The 20,877-nt window shown below is 48.9% G+C and overlaps 1 pseudogene; it reads right to left on the reverse strand.

Moving 5' to 3' along the window:
- Nucleotides 1–8,174: 8,174 nt before the first annotated feature.
- Nucleotides 8,175–12,614, reverse strand: LOC146188529 (uncharacterized; annotated as a pseudogene).
- Between the last annotated feature and the right edge of the window lie 8,263 nt (nt 12,615–20,877).

Below are 20,877 nucleotides of genomic sequence, written 5' to 3' on the forward strand. Positions count from 1 at the left end.
ACAGTGAAGACAGTACTGAAGTCTGTCAAGTGGGCAACGCACCCTCGCGCTTCGGCGCAGCGCTTGTTCTGTGTTGTTGCTTTGCTGAGTAATGAAACTTGCTTTAAATACTGTAGAAGTAGAATGCTATTCAGATGTCGCAGATTCAGTTGGAGCTGGTTTTGCGCGATCCCTAAAAGTAGTTGGCTCATTGTTTAGAGGCAGTGTCTAGTACGGTGTACAGTCAGAGCTGTTTTCTGGCACGCTAGCTAATTTAGATCCAATCCAGCTGCGACCGTCACTTAGGAGAACGAAATGCCGGCCTCTCTCTCTGACTACTTTATATGGAACCATGTAGGAAAGCGATGCCTTGCCTCCAGCTGTGCGGATTCTTACCCGAACGATGTAACCATTTCGCGATGCTGAGGCTCTAGCAAAGCGTCTCCTAACCGTATACTGTTATGCGTATGACAACGTAGCTTTGAACTTCTCGCGACCAGGTTTCAGCACAGTCATGGAGCGTGCGTCACTTACAGGGGCATTCCAGGAATGCTGACCAGGTTTGACCACAACGTAGGAGCTTCGCAGGCGACAAGCCGATCGATGTGTGAGGACACAAGCGTAGCAAAAGCCTTCTTCCCCGAAGGTAGACATGCCAATGCACGCATGCTCAGAGACATGCCAAAGCCTCTCGCTCACCCAGGGAATATCTTTTGGTGGGCGAACCTTATCATTGGCGTTTAAAACTGCGTTGGCATTTGCTGTCTCAGCTTTCCGGCGCAGTGCCCCTCTTAGAATTTTTTTTTGTTTGAATTGCATTTTCTGGACATGCAGAAAAACGTAAGAGATGAAAAGCCGCAAAAAATGACACGTGACACGTGAGGGTTGAATGATTCTGTTTTTGTTCCTTGAACGAGGTTCACAGAAGCGGTGACGTTGAAATCTTCGAATTGGCTATCTGCTTCAGCTCAGGGTAGACTTCATTTACGATAGAGAGTGTAAGCGTGTGGGTTAGATAGAAGATATAGAAAAGTTCTGACGATGATAGCACTGGCTGTATGGGAAGGGAAACTGAAATGTGTGCGGGATACAACAGATGGGTTATTTACCGTTCTTTCTAGGCTTTGGTAGGAACCTCACCTTACCTTTGAACATGCTGGTCGCGCCTGCTGGCCGCCCCACAACCACTTACGCACTTAAAGCCATTGCTCAAGTCACTCAAGCTTGCCAAGTAGCCATTAGGAGGCTCATCACCTTTCAGACTTTCCAAACATCTGCATACGATAGGCACCATCACCATGTATCTTATGTTCCTGGATCCCTGACACTTCTGTGGCTCCCTTCACACTGCATTGGCTTCTCGCAGAAACTTTTGTGCCCCTACAGTGGCCCTTATAGTGTAGTGTGCCGTCATCGATGAGTTATATAAACGTGCACCTCTTGTGACAGCTTCCTCCTATACTTGCCCGGCTACTCACATTGTACATGTTTCCCGCTTAAAACATGCAAACTCATGCCTTCATTGTGAAATCCAGGGCTTGACGAAATCTCGTCTGGTTCGATAAATTCATGAAGAGTGATAGGCGCCCTTTTTGGTCGGCGCCCATTAACCCATCATGCATTCTTTGTCAATTTAAAGCCGGGACGGTGTGTACATCACCGGGGATCATGCTACGATAAGATAAAGAGGAAGTGCTTTCCTACTTTAAGGGGGGAGGGGGAGGGTTGCTATCGGGAGGAGCAGTCAGACGACGGAGTAGAAAGGTTTCGTAGTGCTGCTTGCTACTATGGCAGTTGCGGCTGTGTTGCAAACATTCTTTTATTTACATAAAATCTTTACGCAATAATAGCCTGCGATCTCTGATTCCAAGCATGCGCACGCTAGCACCACTCAAAGCACTGGGCATGATACATTCAGTTCTTGCAGCTCTAACAGAAGACATTGGGAGTGACCGCGGTTTTCTTTTTGGGAAGTAAAGCAAGATTTATTCTCCTCTTCAATGTCCGCGGATTCCTGACGCGGTTTTCAGGTATTCGGCACTGTCTGCAAAAATCACCACTAAAATCAGTGTTGGGGACGAGATGTGACACGGAAACAAAGTTCATGGTCACAGGTTCGGTCAGAGGTGAAACAATAATCCGAGCACAAAGAAAAAGAGATGAATATCAGAAGATCAAGGTGTTTCTCGTCTTATTTCTTGCACTGTTTTTTTGGGGTACTGCATCATCTTGCCCGTCACCTTGCTCTTGTGTACGATAATCACTCCACTATTGTATTTTGTGAACCCTAGCTACAAACAATCTTGCAAATATCGGGTCACGAGGCGTTTGCATCTGCCACGGGGATCAAACAATATGATCACTTACTCTCTATGTAAACTCACCTATATGCTCCGCTCGAATTCACAACCGTGAAAATGCGTACTTTGACTTGAGAGTGAAGAACCGCGCCCTCACTCTCAACCTTGACACGTGTTTTAATGCTTCAAAGCCATTTTGACAGCGTAGTTAGCGATTTGATGGCTGCTGCCCGCAGTAGTACAATAATTACAGCGAACGTCAATACTCACCATACCATGCGGTCAGAATAAAATAAACATTTGGGGTGAAAACATTGGTGTCTTCCGCCTCTAACAGCTGTCTTCAGGGCCTTAAATGTTCACTGAAACGGCCACCAAGAAGCCACTAATAAACGTATTCAGTGTGTTCAGAAGAAATCCTTTTGAGCATTAACCCAATGTATAACTACTTGGAACAAAGGCAGCGATTTATTATTAATTTCTAAAAACAGCGTTTTTTGAAATTCGCGGGCAAAGAGGTATCGCTTGGCGGTGTCGCATGGAACTATTTCCTTAAACCGTGACGTCATGGGTGAGTTGACTGGCAAGCCTTGCTAGAAGCTGTCATTCGCTGCGGCTACGGCAGCCATGACGTCACGAAGACACTTCCGGTAGCTGCGAAAGTTGTCTGCTCGTGCGCTGCTCGAACTCTGTGCAAACTGTTGCTCACCGCCCTTATCGGTTAGGCGGCCATTACCCATCAAGTACAACAACTGAAGCAACGCAGTGATCGGCGGAACGAAGCTGCATTTACAAATATTTTTGTAATGTGGTTTCAGGAGTACCGTTGTGTCGTCCGACGAGGCGCCAACAGCACGGTTAGCACCGCATAATGGCAGCACCTCCTTGACCGCCGTAAACACCGCCGCTGTGGCCCCTCCTTCCGCATACCGTACGCGAACGACACGGCGGATCGTTAGCGCCGATGTCCGAAATAAAGCGCGCTAAAATTTGTTGGCGTCTGGAATACTGAGCCGAATATCAAGGATCACTGACGAGCAGCAAATTGCTGGTAAAAGCGATAGCCGTGATACAAGCAAGTTTATGCTCAAGCCAGCTGCCGCTGGCATATTTCGACTCATCCGATCTGCTCGTGCTAGCTCTGCGATTAATGCGTCATCAGAGTTAATCATATAATTATTTTACTATGGCAGGATAGGATTCACAATAAGGCAGTTTCATAAGTAGATGGCTTATGACAGCGTTGATCAGTTCCAAAGCGCCGACCGCCGCGGCTTCGAAGCGAAACAATTTAGGCCTAGCGACGACTAGGGACGGTCACGCAGGACGCCGTCGTTCGCCGCGCTCGTGGGCCCCACCCCCGCGGTAATTGTGTAACGTACCTCAGCCTGCTGGCGGCATTCCGTGCTGCAAGCGTTGTAGACTCGTGTAGTTTCATAGCTAAGGCCGCGCATTTTTTGACGTTCTGCTCAGCAATAAGCCGTTCAAACGATACTGCTGGCAGTACGCAGTCGCTGCGCTGTCGGCCGTAATTGAAGACGTCGGGCGGCACCATATTCTATACATCGATCTTTTACGTGATACAGTGGGCAAAGCAATAACCTTGTGAAGCGGACCCGCTCATAAGTTTCGCGCACGCCGGCGCAGACGAGTAGCCTCCGTCAACAGACGCCATCATAACCTCGGTTAACGAAGCAAACCGAGGTCGCCAAGCTCGGTTTGCGATAACCGCGGTTAGTGATGTAACCATGGTTGGGCTAAACAAGGGTTCGCGGTTACACTAAATGTCGCTGCGCGAACTGGCGAACTCCTCAGGCGTGTGCGAGCGAGGACGGGTTGACGCGAGTACGCCAGTGAGCGCGCGGCAACCGGAAGTTCGTCGAAGTGGCGTATTTCTGGGCAGAGCTTTGAACTTGCTTGTATTATTTATTTTTATGGCTCCCTTCGGCGTACGAGTTGAGAGGGAAAATTGGAAGGGTCATTTTTAATCACCGATATCTCTGCTGTTGCAGAAGCTAGATTGAAAATTTTTGCGGAAGTATGATGGGTGGTTCAATATCTCTCAGTATTATGGCGTTTACCCTTCTTGGTGACCCATTTCAGTGGACCTTTAATATCTTATCCCCAACAAATATTTGAGGTGTGACCTAGAATTTGTACTTGATATTTGTCTTGCGATGCCTTAATTTTGAGCAGTAGCCGATGCTTTTCGAAACTAGAAATATTTGGCAGAAACTATATCGAAGCACATGCCAGCCTGACTCTTCATTACAGGCCAATATAAAGTGTCCTTACACACACCTATGCGGTGCATTGATTGGACCGTTTTGACGGTACTATAGAGGATGGCTGCCAAGTCGGCTCCTCTACAAGTATCGATCAAAATGTAGAGACCAAGGAAAGCATAACTTTCTCCTTCACTCTATCGAAGGCTACTATGATTTTGATATCACAATAAAACGCACGCGTTATTACGCAGGAAAGAACGTTGGTCCCGACGCACAAATTCTCTCTAGAAATGAGGCAGAGCAGGCAGATACAGAAGAATTAAAGGAGAATTTTATACCTACAGACATGACTCTAGGTCTTTTTTGGAAACTGGATCCGCGTAATTCATTGCCCACATTTGGAATGTCACTCGTTTCTTCTCACATTCCCGCAAAACGTCCATCAGCTCAAACCCCGCGCTAGGTCAAGGTGGCAGAAGATTTGGCCTCTTCAATTTGTTTCCCACCAAGCCAAGACGCAACGCTGCTCCAGCGACTTTTTACGCTTGAGGGATATACAGATGGATCTCCTGTTCTTCATACAGTAGCTTCAAAGAGTTATGGATTGCTATAGAAGGTAATTGTCGCCATGGGGTCAATGGTGAGACGGGATCCGCACTTGGCAACCTTGACCATGATGTTTGACAGTGAGTCGGTTTTGTATATTTGTAGTTGTATTGGAGTGACGGCGCAGTTCCGAATGAGTGGTAGACCAGATGTCGGGTTTTCTATCCTAAATGATGAAAATCAGCTCGAACTTTCATCACAGCTGCGTCTTCTATGTTAATGCAATCATTTTGTTACCCAAGATTTATGTACGGATTTAGACGTTCCAGCTACTCTATTGACAATGCGGTTGACTGGTAATGTCCGTAAAGACATGAGACATTTTATGAGACTGACTGTGGCGATTTTGATGGCCACCAAAAGGGAATATCCGTCACATGTAAACAGTCAATGCATCAAAGAAACTGGGCTAGACTGGAAGCTGCGGCGAGGGGAGACCGCAGGCTCATCATCGATACGCAGCGATTTATCAAATATAGTATTTGCCATTCTGAAGAAACGCCAAAGTGTTTAAATCGAAATTCCCGTCTGCTTCCTGATAATCGAGTCATAGAGAAAGGATAAATAATAGGTGACACTTTTATAGACCTCTGCGGCCCAATCAACTCTAGCACGCCTAGCGATGGGTGAGAACTGGCAGGCACTTTCGGATGCTTGCGAGTTCGGTTTCACTGGCGCGAATTTTATATCACTTATGCACCGCTCAGTGGATTTTAGCGAAAGAAAGTGGCCCACATTTCTTTCGCTTTCACTGGCGCCAATTTCGAATTGCTTGCACGTTACCCACGTTTGTCTGTGGCTTGAGGTGGATAGAACGTCTCAATTATTCTATTCTGCGAATCTCCTCGTCTCGAAATTATTTTGAATGTAAGATGCACCGAAACGTGTGCATATAATAGAGAAGCGTGCATTCAAAAATACCCAAGGTTCCTTCTGTCTGGCCCGTATGCCTTCTCTTTGGAGCAAGTAGACATTCAGCATACAATATTTAATAAAGGGACGGAGTGTCGAGGAAACTTTTTATTTCAGGGCAAGATAAAAAATGAGCACAAAATCTGGGCACAAACAAGACCAGCATGGCGGAGAAAAGTTTGCTAGAAAGGCAGCTACGTTCCTTAACATAATCAAATCTGAATAGATATAATGACAGGCACAAGAGAATACAGTGAACTCATCGCTAGTGCTTGCAGAAAAAGAGTAAAAGAAGATATATACATGCTCAAAAGTTTTCGTAATGCTTTGCAGCTGGTACAGAGATTGAAAAATAAACTTTGCTCCAATGTCGGCAAGCCGGTTCCCTCGTTTATGCACCACTTTTTGACAAGTTTCAGTACTGTGGGACCTGTCAGCCATTATCAGCGGTCCAAGTATTATGAAGGGAAAGGAACTGTAGTAACCTTCCTGCTTTTCAGTGGTATGCTGAAGAAACTAATTCCTGGCTTCTTGTGCGTTCTGCCTTTGTTCTGCCATTAGGGCACAGAATAGTACCTGCCGTAGAAAGGGCCGCCGGTCGGCATGGAAGAATGGTCTGAATAATACCAATACGAAGAAGTGTTATTATAAAATACGAAGCCATATTGACAATTCATAACTATGTTACAAATTGTTTTGAAGTCAGTAGAAAAGTGCTCCGCCATACAGAAACGCTAGCACAATGACACACGTAATAACGTTTGACTGATTTCACTCTAAATAGAAGTTAACGACTGGCTCAGATAAGGTATACCCGAAATATGCAAATATGAGCCCTTTCGGTATTTTAAATACGCGGAAATTTAGCGCCTGCGAAAGAATTAGTCATGCAGGGTGTTTCACCACGAGCAAACGAATCTGCCCGCAATTGCCAGAGTAACAATCAGGCTCAGAGTTTCATCAGTGCGACTTCTACCTTAAGCTGCACCGCCAAATAATTGCATGCTTTATACATTCGTGCCCTCATGCCCCCTCACCCCATCCTCTTACTTTTGTAGTCAAACCTGCATGGGTGTAGTGGAATTTATGTCGCTCGTTCCTTTTCGGAAGTTTCTTTAAACCCTTCCTGTTATGTAGTTCGGCGTAGGGAAGACCAGAAGGCGTACTTGAAGGTGATGATGGTAGAGCATATATTTACAACATGACATATATATATACAGAGTAAAACTGGAACATGAAATGAATTTACAAAAACCACACTCTGCGCTACTTTACTCTTCGACCTAACTGGTTAGAGCATAAGCAGAACAGCCGCGTTTCATGCCTACGCATGGAGCCCCAGCTCAGACTGGACTGAACTCTCTGGGATCACGTTTCTTTTTACATATTCACAAAACAAAGAAATAGGGGTGGTCTTTTTCAGAGGCCAGCCTCACATATCAACTGTCCAATAGGAAATATGCTATATGGGCACAGCCCCATCGGTTGGCCTTAGCCTCTAACCCAGGGCCCCACTAGCAATACAAATTACAAACAAAGCACAGCAAAACTCTTTCCCCTGTGAAGGTGTCGAACCCTCTCCTCTTGTGAGACTTTCTTCCCACTTGTCTCCCGCACACCGTCGCCTCATCCACGCTGCCGCTGCTGGCCGAATCCTTTCCACAGAGCATTGCCCCTCGCCACCTGTGTTTACCACTACCAGCAACGACAAAGAAAGGGAAAGATCAACCAGCCGCCATTCCGCAGGTGGCTGGTTCTGGCTTGCCCGCTCTGAGCACAATACACGCGTCAACTCCTGAATGCTTTTTCGGGCGCTCTTTTGTCGCATCTGCAGACGGGATAAAATTCCTTTCGCACTGCTCAAAGTTGCAGTGTAAGTGCAGTTCGGACGCACACCTGCAAGTGAATATCCTTTGGGCGCGGCCCTACACGCCCCTTCTAGGAGTATAACCGAGCTTGCTATCAGCTCGTTCATACTAACTCTTCACAAGGGCCGCACTACCTTCACGGCAGCAATGTCATTCCTGCTGGGCGCCAATGTCTCTACGTCACCACGACACTCAGAGAAAAACATACAGCGAAGTAAGCAAATCACAAAACACAACATTGGTGTATGCTGTTGTCCAGGTCTGCTAAGCAGTCAGCAATATCACTCTGCAGGGAGTCCACATTCATGTACACAGGCGTACACAAAAAGTCCGATTGTGCATCGCGGCTCGCAAGTCCGCGCACACAACACTGACGACACTAGCTGAATATCAGCGAGAACTCTCTTCCAAATGTCCGGTATATCACATACACGGCTCGCCGCACGCAGCGTCGGCTGAGTAGGAACGTTCACGCTTGTGTAGGTTGACATGGTGGTATCGCTAGTTCCCAACTCCCATGACAGATTGGGGAGCCTAGATAGCGCATCCGCATTTCCATTCTTGATACCTTTTCGATGTGTAACTGTTATGTTATAACGCTGGAGTGCCAGCGCCCACCTAGCCAATTTCGCCCCGTGTGGAGTGCACGTCACCAGGTATGACAGCAGATTGTGGTCAGAGACAACATTGACCTCAGTGCCAAAGAGCCCGTAGGCGAACTTCTTTAGAGCCCAAATAATAGCAAACGCTTCGCGCTCTATGGTCGACCATCTCGCCTGGGTCGCATCGAAGCGATGGCTTGCGAATGCTATAGGCCTCTCATCGCCATTTTCAGTCATCTGTGCTAAGCAAGGCTCGGCAGCCGTCACTCATTCGTCAGTGAACAGCCAATATGGCTCATGAGGTTGCGGAGTGCTCAACGCCACTGCTCTGCTGAGCGAGTCCTTGAGCTGTTCTAACGCGCGTTGCGCATCTTGCGGCCACGGGATTAAGTTTGGTACTCCTCGCTTTGTCAACGCCGTTAGTGGGCTAGCTATTTCAGCATACCCAGATACATAATCCCTGTAATATCCGCATAGTCCCAGCAAACTTCGCAGCTCTTTCTTTGTTCTAGGCTGCACTAGGCCTTCAATTGCGGATACTTTCTCGGGGTCGGGTGCATGTGTCCCTGAGCCCACTATGTGCCCTAGATAACGAATGTGAGACTGTCCCACTTGATTTTTTCAGGGCTAGCCTTTATTCCTGCTTCCCTAAGTAACCAAAATATGGTATCGGCGTGCTCTACGTGTTCTTGCCAGGTTTGCGAGAAAATAGCTATATCATCTAGATATGCCGTAGCGTAGGCTTGATGCTAAGAGAGGAGCGTATTAATCATTCTTTGGAAGGTCGCTGCCGAGTTTTTTAGCCCAAAAGGCATCACCTTCCATGCATATTGACCCTCATGGGTTAAAAATGCTGTGAGTACCTGGCTCTGCGGGTTCATCGGTACCTGCCAGTAGCCACGCCTCAGATCAACCAAAATGATGAACTGCGCGCGACCGACTCTAAAAATTAGCTCCTGTGAGTTAGTCATTGGAAACGCGTCTGCACGGGTTCCTGCACTCAAAGTTCGGTAGTCAATACACATTCGCACTGACCCGTCTTTCTTCCCCACACACACACAACCGGGTGCGCAAATTCACTGTCTACAGGATAGATTAATCCTAAATCAAGTAGCTCATCCACTTGGCGGCTTACTTCTTTCTTGAGCAGTTCAGGCACTCGGTAAGGAAAAGCTTTCTTCGGTTTAAACCCTTCTTCTAGCTCAATTCGGTGCCTTCCTACTTTCGCCAATCCCGGCCTGCCATCAAAGAGTGCACGATGTTTTCGGAACAACCGTCGTATTTCATTCTGCTCCATCTCACTGAGGTGGGCTAATTTCTCTAACGGTATTAGCTCCTCATCTTTTAGAGGGGATGCGACTTGTGGTGCACACTCTACTTCTCCAAACTGATGATCATCATTAAACACTACACCAACCTGGCTTACCCTTGCGTAGTACGGTCTCATTCGTTTGGCGTGGACCACAGATCTTTTTCCCTGTTGCGTTTCTACTCTGTACGAATGTTGCCTCTCACAACCAATTACTGTGAAAGGACCGAGCCACTTAGGAGCCATCTTGGTGGTGCGGTCTGTGTCGAAAACGAGAACCTGATCCCCTACATTAAAAACTTTATTTCGCGTCCTTCTATTGTATGCTTCTGCGTAGCTAGCTTGTGAGTCCTGCCACATTGGCCGCTAGCTCAAACTTCTCCCTTAGTTGCGTCAAGTACCTCGCAGGTTCCTCCCTAAGCGTCGCTGGTACAGTAACTTCTCCTGCCCACGTCTGGCGAAGAATTGTAAGTGGACCTGTCGGATTTCTGCCGTACAAAAGTCTAAAGGGTGCTACCCCGGTAGTGTCGTGGGGAACTTCACGGTAAGCCCACAACACAAACGGGATCAACTTATACCAATTTTTAGGGTCTTTTTCTATTACATGAAAGAGCATGTTCTTTAGCACCCGATTCCATCTTTCCACGGCCCCGTTGCTTTCAGGGTGTTCCAGAGTGGAAAATCTTGGGGAACAACCTAATTTCTCTAGCATCAGCTGAGTGAGTTGTGCCTTGAAATTTGTTCGCTGATCTGAACCGATAGTCTGTGGGACCCCTGTTCGACTGAAGATTTCTAATAGAGCATCACAGGTAGCCCTTGCCGTTAAGGAACGAAGACATACTACTTCCGGCCATCTCGTGCATAAGTCAACAAGGCACAAAACATATTTGTGACCCCTACCAGATGGCGTATCAAGAGGCCCTATAACATCTACATTAACAACCTGAAAGGCATGTTCAGGCCTTTTTATTGGCGTGATGGGTATATTGTCAGTTTTACGTCGGTCTGAGCGAATCTGGCACCCATGGCAAGACTGGCAGTACTCTGAAATTTCGTTTTCCATGCCAGGCCAATAGAAGTTGTACTTTATGCGGGATTTGGCCTTTCTTGGACCCAGGTGTCCACCCCACAGTGATTTATGCGCCAAGGACAGAACTTCCTTTCGTTTTTCTCGCGAAAGCACCAGCTGACGCACTTTAGTACCTGCTATTGAGTCCCAGTGGTGAAGCAAACCCTCGCTAACGAACATAACCGCCTTTCCGTCTTAGAGTCCTCCCATGCATTTCTCAAGTTCTCATCAGCGAGCTGTGCTGCTCGAAATATTTCCCGCTGGCCAGACAGCGAAACTGCCTCTTCTTTCTCGTCTGACTCTGCTTCCTCTTGTGAATATTCGGCATTCATTGCCGTGTTCACCTCGCATGTCAGTGCCTCATAGTGCCGATTTTCTGCGTTTTCTAGTTCCTTCTTAGAAACCCTGACTGCACCCATACTTGTATGCTCAAACTCACTGTGATCTTTAAGCAGCTGCCAGTCCTCTAATGAAAGTAAACAGTTCACACCTTCGGCCAGCTCATTGGTGAGAACACATACTATGCCTATCTTTTCATCTTCTGCAACTGTTCCCGGCCTAGATATTTTTACAGGCATCGTCGCCAACTTCGCCTGAATGGAGCTGCCGAAAGCTGACACTAGTTTCACTGCCCCAGATGGTTCCGTCAGCGCTTGCGGTAGTATGCTTTCTCGTATTACTGCTATTTCACTACCAGTATCAACCACTGCCTCTGTGCAAACATCTCCGCACACAATATCTACAAAGTGGAGCTTCGATGTGGCTGCCCTCGAACTTTGCATCGGTACCTTAATTTTAGCAGTTAAACCCGTACTTTGGTTTGAAACTGGTTCCTTTGCTTCCGTCTCATCGACCCGCGCGACCTTCTGCATCCTCTTTTGGCACCCATTTCCTTGTTTCAGGCGCGGTTCATTTCCTGTTGCTTGCGGGGAATTCCTAGCAATGTGCCCCTGCCCATGGCATAGATGGCACTTTACTATGGGCTTTTCAGAATGTATCTGTTTTTGGCCCATTTGATGCTCTGGCGCCGTAAGCTGCTTTGTAGCTCGGCCTTTACCTTTTGCTTGCTCAAAGATATGTAGAGCCTTTGATAGCTCTTTGGGCTTCAGCCAACTCTCTCCTTCCTGCAGGCGCACATATTCGATGCCCTCTGAGCTGAGACTTGCCTTAATGCGATCAGACACCATTAGGTCAGTCAGCACCCCTACTGAGTCCACCTCTCTAGCCTGGATGTAGTATGCTAGGTACGTTTTCACGCGTGATGCAAACTGAGCCCATGTCTCCTCCTTCCTTTTTGCTGCTTTTTTAAATCTTTCCAGGTGCTCAGCTGGGGTGAGTTTTAGCTCAGTTAGCACCGTTGCTTTCACAGCCTCATAGTCCGTGCATTCCGCTCCATCGAGGTTACGAAGCAAGTATCGGAGTCGCTCTGTCAGTGCCGGCATAATTAAATGCACTCGGTTGCTGTACGGCACACTGAAAGTGAAGAAAAACTTCTCCACCTCATCAAACCACAGTGGCACATCAGCATCGCATGGCATTTTGTAGCCTTTTAGGACTTTTGCACACTGTGCTATTGAATTGAGCCTATACTTCGCTTATCACTCCGTCCCGACCCAAGCGGTGACAGTCGACCACTCGACAGCCCAAGCTCCATCTGCTTTAAGGTTAGTCGCTCCCTAGATTCAATTTCACGTATTCGTAGCTCCATTTCTATCTTTAACTCCATACGGCGAATAGCCATCCTCTCTGTCTCGGCTCCTGTCGCGTCTAGTGACAATGTTGGTCTCTAGTTGCCGGCCTGTAACCTGCTCTCCACATTGTAATCACCCTCCATAGTCACTACCTCACTCTGATCAGTAACCATTTCTACTCCGCCCCCTAGCGATTGCTGCTCCTGTTGAGGATTTGACCTCAATTCACTCTCAGGATTAGATTCGCTTTCTTTAGCGGCTAGCATTCTCCTCGTCTCAACCATAAGCATCACAAACCAACCACCATGCCAACTTCAACAAACACAAGAAATCCCACTCACCCGGCGCAGATCTTTTGTTGTCTGCTGCCCAGAGCCCGGAGGATGCGTCCGCTCCAATGGCGTCGGTGGCAGCCGAGGTAGAATCGTCCCTTGACGGTTCCTCGCTGCTCCGTGTCGAATGGCCTGTGGTTGCCGGTGCGATGCTTGTCCTTGTAGATGAGACGTGCCGAACCCTGTCGAGCTTCGCCAGTAGAATTTATGTCGTTCTTTCCTTTTCGAAAGGTCCTTTAAAACCTTCCTGTTATGTAGTTCGGCGTAGGGAAGACCAGGAGGCGTACTTGAAGGTGATGATGGTAGAGCATATATTTACAGCATGACATATATATACAGAGTAAAACTGGAACATGAAATGAATTTACAAAAACCACACTCTGCGCTACTTTACTCTTCGACCTAACTGGTTAGAGCCTAAGCAGAACAGCCGCGTTTCATGCCTACGCATGGAGCCCCAGCTCAGATTGGACTGAACTCTCTTGGATCACGTTTCATTTTACATATTCATAAAACAAAGAAATAGGGGCGGTCTTTTTCAGAGGCCAGTCTCACACATCAACTGTCCAATAGGAAATATGCTATATGGGCACAGCCCCATGAGTTGGCCTTAGCCTCTAACCCAGGGCCCCACTAGCAATACAAATTACAAACAAAGCACAGCAAAACTCTTTCCCCTGTGATGGTGTCGAACCCTCTCCTCTCGTGAGACTTTCTTCCCACTTGTCTCCCGCACACCGTCGCCTCATCCACGCTGCCGCTGCTGGCCGAATCCTTTCCACAGAGCATTGCCCCTCGCCACCTGTGTTTACCACTACTAGCAACGACAAAGGGAAAGACCAACCAGCCGCCATTCCGCAGGTAACTGGTTCTGGCTTGCCCGCTCTGAGCACAATACCCGCGTCAACTCCTGAATGCTTTTTCGGGCGCTATTTTGTCGCATCTGCAGACGGGATAAAATTCCTTTCGCACTGCTCAAAGTTGCAGTGTAAAAAAAAAGAGCCGAAGGGTCATTTGCGTACTCGCTACCGGCCAGTACAAAGGGTGCCAAGATGCGTGCACCTGGCGTGCACCTGGCAGCACGTTCAGACGCACACCTGCAAGTGATTATCCTTTGGGCACGGCCCTACAGGTGTCATGATTTAAATCCGTACTGCGGATTATGGAAACAACGCAGTGCGATGTAAATCTAGAGCACTAGCTTGTGCTGACTGTTTATGTTGTAATAGGGCGTTTATTGAAGCTCAGATGGAGAGCTGTGAGGACAGGACCTTGCAACGGCGAGCCCAGCGTACTTCGCCTTCGTCGCACAACGCACAGGTGCATGTCGATGGCGATGACTATCACAGTACATTTTCCCCCCGGGTAAAAAAAGGAGCCATCCTGGCGACTTATGGCGCGGAAAGCACAGCGGGGTCATAGAATGGCTTCAATCGGTTCACGTGAACTGTTTCACGACCACGGCGACGCAAGTCCGCAGAGGGCGTGACGGGCTCAACTACGTAGTTGACTGCAGATGTTTGCTGGAGGACCCTATATGGCCCGTGGTAGCGAGCAAGAAACTTCTTTGAAAGGCCAGGGGTTGTGGAGGGCACCCAGAGCCACACCAGTGTGTCCGGGAGATATGGCGAAGATTCGCCGGTATCACGGAGGTATTTTTGTTGCCACTGATTTTCTGTTGTGAGAGAGCGGGCGAGCTGACGGCATTCTTCTGCGTACGTGACGGCATCGGATAGCGGGGAAGATTCGGAAACGTCAGGGCGGTAGGGAAAAAGTGTGTCCATAGTACAGGGTTTCTCGCGCCCGTAAAGGAGAAAGAATGGAGAGAATCCAGTAGTGGCCTGTGTCGCGGTGTTATATGCGTAAGTAACAAACGGTAGAACTTGGTCCCAATTGGAATGGTCGGTGTTCACGTACATAGCCAGCATGTCACCGAGAGTGCGGTTAAAACGTTCTGTCAGTCCATTCGTCTGAGGGTGGTACGAGGTAGCGGTGCGGTGTATGATGCGGCATTCTTTCAGGAGAGCCTCAAGAGCGTCTGATAAGAAAACGCGTCCGCGGTCACTGAGCAGTTCGCGAGGGGCACCATGGCGAAGAACCAGGTTTTTCAGAATAAAGGCAGCCACGTCGCGTGCGGAAGCAGAGGGCAATGATGATGTCTCAGTGTAGCGGGTTAGATGATCCACTGCCACGATAATCCAGCGGTTGCCAGCTGAAGTTGTAGGAAGGGGACCGTATAGATCTATGCCGACACGATCAAACGGACGGGCAGGACAGGGCAACGGCTGCAACGAAGCAGAGGACTTGAGAGGAGTTTTTCGGCGTTGGCAAGACTGGCAGGAGCGGACAAAATGGCGGACAAAGAGGTACATTCCACGCCAGAAGAAGCGTAGACGCAAGCGCGTGTAGGTTTTCAACACTCCGCCGTGGGCGCACTGGGGATCAGTATGGAAAGCAGCACAAATTTCGGCGCGGAGATGACGGGGGATGACTAAAAGCCACTTCCTTCCGTCGTGAAGATAATTGCGGCGATAGAGCAGCCCGTCACGAATTGAAAAATGGTGAGCTTGGCGGGCAAGCGCCCGAGACAGACGACCTGGAGAGTGACTTGAAAGAAAGTCCAGAAGTGTAGATATCCACGGGTCGCGCCGCTGTTCCGTGGCCATGTCAATAGTGGCAAGCGAAGACAAATCGTAGGCGCAGATCTCATCAGGCAACGAAGAGGGAGGCAGCGGTGAGCGCGAAAGAGCGTCCGCGTCAGTATGCTTGAGGCCTGAGCGATATATGACACGAATGTCATACTCTTGGAGGCGAAGAGCCCAGCGAGCAAGGCGGCCGGACGGGTCCTTGAGGGACGCCAGCCAGCACAGAGCGTGATGATCAGTGACCACATAAAATGGTCGGCCATAGACATACGGACGGAATTTGCCGATGGCCCAAATAATGGCCAAGCATTCTCTTTCCGTAACAGAATAATTGGACTCTGCCTTGGTCAAGGTGCGGCTTGCGTACGCCACCACATAGTCTCGGATACCAGGTTTGCGTTGGGTGAGAACGGCGCCTATCCCAATACCGCTAGCGTCAGTGTGCATCTCAGTTGGCGCATTCGGGTCGAAGTGGCGGAGGATGGGAGGCGAAACCAAAAGACGGCGTAAAGTGTTGAAGGCGTCATCACAAGCAGGTGTCCATGCGGAGAGGTCGGAGCTACCGGAGAGGAGCTGGATGAGAGGAGCAATAATAGAGGCGAAATTTAAGATGAAGCGGCGAAAGTAGGAGCATAGGCCAATGAAACTTCGTAGCTGCTTCAGTGATTTTGGGCGTGGGAATTCGGCAACTGCACGAAGTTTGCTGGGATCGGGAAGAATGCCATCCTTAGAAACGACATGACCTAGAATTGTTAGTCGGCGAGCAGCAAAGCGGCACTTCTTCAGATTCAGTTGGAGGCCGGCGGTAGCGAGACAAGTGAGAACGTCCTTCAGTCGGAGCAGGTGGGATTGAAAATCGGTAGAAAAGACTACGATATCATCGAGATAGCAAAGACAGGTTCGCCACTTGAATCCACGAAGCACAGTGTCCATGAGGCGTTCAAATGTGGCCGGGGCGTTGCAAAGCCCAAAGGGCATGACGTTGAATTCATATAATCCATCTGGTGTGATGAAGGCAGTTTTAGAGCGGTCAGCGTCAGCCATTGGCACCTGCCAGTAGCCAGATCGTAAATCCAACGAGGAGAAAAACTCGGCGCCCTGCAAGCAGTCTAGTGCGTCATCGATGCGTGGCAGAGGATAGACGTCCTTGCGCGTGATCTTGTTGAGCCGGCGGTAGTCGACACAAAACCGGAAGGAGCCATCTTTCTTAGGTACCAACACAACTGGAGACGCCCAGGGACTGTGGGATGGCCGAATGACACCCCGACGGAGCATGTCGTCCACATGATCAGCAATTACTTGGCGCTCCGAAGCCGACACGCGATAGGGGCGCTGGCACAAAGGTGCGGTTTTACCGGTGTCAATGGTGTGCTCTACGACAGACATGCGGCCCAAGTCCGTTTGAGGAAGGTCGAATGAAGAAGCGAAGTTCTGCAAGAGGGCGACAAGTTGATCACGTTGCGCAAGTGGAAGATCAGCATCAATAGCATGTTGGAAAACGTCGGAGGGCGTCGAAGCCGTCGCAACATCGTAAGAGCACAGACTAGCGTCGAAGGAGGGGGTTGAGTCAGCAAGAGTGGTGATATGACTGGGATCAAGCTCTTCAAGACGTCCAATGCATTCGCCACGGAGCAGGACTGCTGGGCAAGAAAATGGGTTCGAGGCGTAAAGTGCACTCTTGCCGTCTTGAATTTCGAGAACAGCGAACGGAAAAAGGAGGCAGGGATGACGGGAGGTGGCTTCGGAAGGTGTAAAAATCGCAGTCAAATGAGTTACCCACTCACAAGACAGTGGTACGAGGGCAGCAGAGAACGGAGGAATGTCGGTGTCATGGGCGACGAGAAGTTTTGCAGTGCGGGGAGGGGTATCACAAAAGGGGGCATCACAGAGGGGGGCGAAGGCAATTTGTGCACGAGCACAGTCAATAACGGCTTGATGAGTCGATAGAAAATCGTATCCGAGGATGATATCATGCGAGCAGTTCGGCAGAACAATAAACTCGATGGGGTACAAGACGTCTTGAATGAGCACACGGGCTGTGCAAGATGCGGAGGGGTGAATGTGCTGTGATGAGGCGGTGCGGAGCGAAAAGTCGGAAATCGGAGTGGTCACTTTGCGAATTCGACGGCAGAGCGCTTCACTGATGACGGAGACGGCTGCACCGGTATCGACGAGAGCGAGAACTGTGGCGCCTTCTACAGAAACTTTGATAACATTAGCGGGACGGCATGGAGGACTTGAGGAATTCGAAACAAGCGCAGTTCTTGCCCCCGGAACTGCGACTGTTAGTTTCCCTCAACGGTGCTGGTAGAACGTCGCAGCATTGGAGAAAGCGATCGGCGCCGAGGAGAATGTGATCGACGAGTGGTATAGGTTTGGCGATCTTGTGGGACAAATTGAGAACCGGGCGGAATCATTTGCGAGCGTGAGTCGGTATCGTACGGGTAAAATCGAATGTCAGGCTGTGAAGGTTGGAGGCGCTGGCGACAAAGGCGCGCAACATGGCCCGGCCGACCGCAGGCATAGCAAATCGGAAGGTTGTCCGTAGTACGCCAAGGTTTCATAGGATGTGGGCGGAATCTTGAGGGTGGGGCTTGAAACGAAGGCTCAGCATGCGGCGGTGAACGGTAGGCAGGGACCTGCACATAGGAGCCAGACGTGGGCGAAGGTGGTGGCCTAGCCGTTACTTGGGCATACGTGAGAGGTGCCGTCACAGGCGGCACCACGGGGTTGGACGGCAAGGCATCAGCGACGTGTTCTTGCACGACACGGCGTATAGCAGGGGCCAAAGATGGAGCCAGTTCAGGAACGAGGCGGCCCGAGTCTTGAAAATGGGGAAGGAGTGAGATTTGACGTGCGACCTCTTCACGAATAAAATCTTTGATCTTTTGATTCAGCGGGCTCCCTTCAGAAATTGGCGAACCACCCAGGGCTAATGCGGATACGCCTTCGTCGCACACACTGGAGCGGCGCCTAGAAGCGCGCCGCTTGCGGAGCTCGTCGTAGCTCTGGCAAAGCTTCACGAGTTCACTAACGCTGGTGGGATCTTTCGCTACCAGCATCTGGAAGGCGTCCTCAGAAATGCCCTCGAGGATGTAGCGGATTTTGTTTGCTTCCGGCATGGCCGGGTCGACTCGTTTGCAGAGATCAACGACGTCTTCTATGTAGCTGGTAAAGGTCTCATCAGCGCGCTGAACACGATCGTGTAAACGTTGTTCGGCACGAAGCTTACGCACTGCCGGGCGGCCGAACACTTCCGCGAAATTCTTTTTAAATGTCGACCAAGATGACAGGTCAGCCTCATGGTTGCGAAACCAGAGGTTCGCCACGTCCGTCAGATAGAATATGACGTTACTGAGCTTGTATGAGGCATCCCACTTGTTGTAGGTGCTTACTCTTTCATAGGATGACAGCCAGTCGTCGACATCTTGATCGGCCGTGCCGCTGAACAGGCAAGGGTCACGCTGGCGCACGACGCCAGCACACATGATCGTGGGTGGAACGGCCGGCAGCGTCGAAGTGTCTTGCATGGCGGTCGTAGAGGGTAGTGTACGGCTTCGCAGTTCCAGTTTGGGTGGGATCGTTTCCGGCACCTCCGCCAATTGTAATAGGGCGTTTATTGAAGCTCAGATGGAGAGCTGTGAGGACAGGACCTTGCAACGGCGAGCCCAGCGTACTTCGCCTTCGTCGCACAACGCACAGGTGCATGTCGATGGCGATGACTATCACAGTACAATGTCGGTATTTTCTAACAGAAAAATGTGTCTTCCCAGTTGTCCAGCAGGCGAAAAGTCGTTTGGTGCACCACAGCAATAGCGACACTGGCGGCGGCCACAATCCCGTGTTGACAAAGCAAGCGACTTGCAGTCTTGCATGTTTCATCAATAAATTGCATCATCATACGCATGTTAAAATAGTGGCATAAACCATAACATAACTATGTAACAACAAGAAAGTTGTACGCTTGAATTTAAAGATTTCCCGTTTGTGCCCTCTGGTGTAGAATGATAACACTAGACACCTACGTAGTTATGACGTACTTCCTGAGGCCAGTTTCAGCCGAATGTCCTCTCTTTATATTTCCTTTCTTTCTTTATGGTGGAATGTTGAACTCATCTGTCTTGAACTTTGTTCTCGAAAGCCTCGTCGGCTCATTTTAAACATAAGGGCACCAAATATGATTCGTACCCAGGCTAGTGCGAGACATAAAATGGTCGCATTGTGACCGGCATGTTATCTCCGTTTTCAAGGAATAAATATTTCAACCAGGAAGTGTTCACTTGTCGCGTTTCCACCTAAACAAAGTACCTTAACACCATACGCTTTTATAGCAGACATTCCCAATGAAATAGCTCCAATGATGGGGTTCCCAGTTTACATGAGAGAAAACGGGAGGCATCCCATAGAAATAAGGATAGCAAACCAGAAGTTTTTTTAGCCTGTTCCAAGTACCAAACAGTCTCCTAGCTGCGCAACTGAAAGGAATGCTTTACAAACTCTTTGGAACGTGAATATACTTCCAAATATTTACACAGTCGTGGAAAGCTGTAGCTGAACGGACAGACAATACATTTCTTACATACGGAGGAGAAATTGTAAGTTCAGGTACTGCGTGAACAGGACGTACGTAAATTGGCAATTGATAAATTCAATTTTGATATTTTAATATAAAGAGACTTTTCTCAGTCCCAGCTCCAAAAAAACATCACTCATTGTAAGGATTTTCCTTAATAATGAAAATTGGTAAAATACGCCAGTAATATCCCCACATATATCAATGACACCGAAACCAGACGGTACTGGACATGAAGTTCTACAGCCCAGAAATCACAAAATATATTTTCAAACGTTGAGAAAAAATGATATTTTTCATAGAAAAAAGTTATCCTTTGTTAGGCTTATGTATGTATGTATGTATGTATGTATGTATGTATGTATGTATGTATGTATGTATGTATGTATGTATGTATGTATGTATGTATGTATGTATGTATGTATGTATGTATGTATGTATGTATGTATGTATTGTGGGACCCCACAGCCCCTTTAGCGTCTCAAACCGCGCGCGCTCTTTTCTGTTTGAGTTGGTATCCGTCCGGGCAGCGCGAGTACGCATGAGCGAGCTGCCCGGAGCGGGGGCGGCATGTTATCGGCGTGAGACAAAGGGTAGATAAGCGCGTCGGAAGCATGGCTCGAGGCTTTTTCACCGGGAGGCCGGCCACAGAAGGGCGGCGTGGCAGCGTCCGCCAGCGGGATGTACACGGACGATGGAGCGAACTCCTGCGAGGCAAAGACGGAAGCGGCGCCTACAAGAAAGCCTTAGAAGTGTTAGCGTG

The sequence above is a fragment of the Amblyomma maculatum genome, chromosome 5, assembly GCF_055883805.1.
Source record: "Amblyomma maculatum isolate TAMU_Amacu chromosome 5, ASM5588380v1, whole genome shotgun sequence".
In the NCBI taxonomy this organism is placed as follows: Eukaryota; Metazoa; Arthropoda; class Arachnida; order Ixodida; family Ixodidae; genus Amblyomma; species Amblyomma maculatum.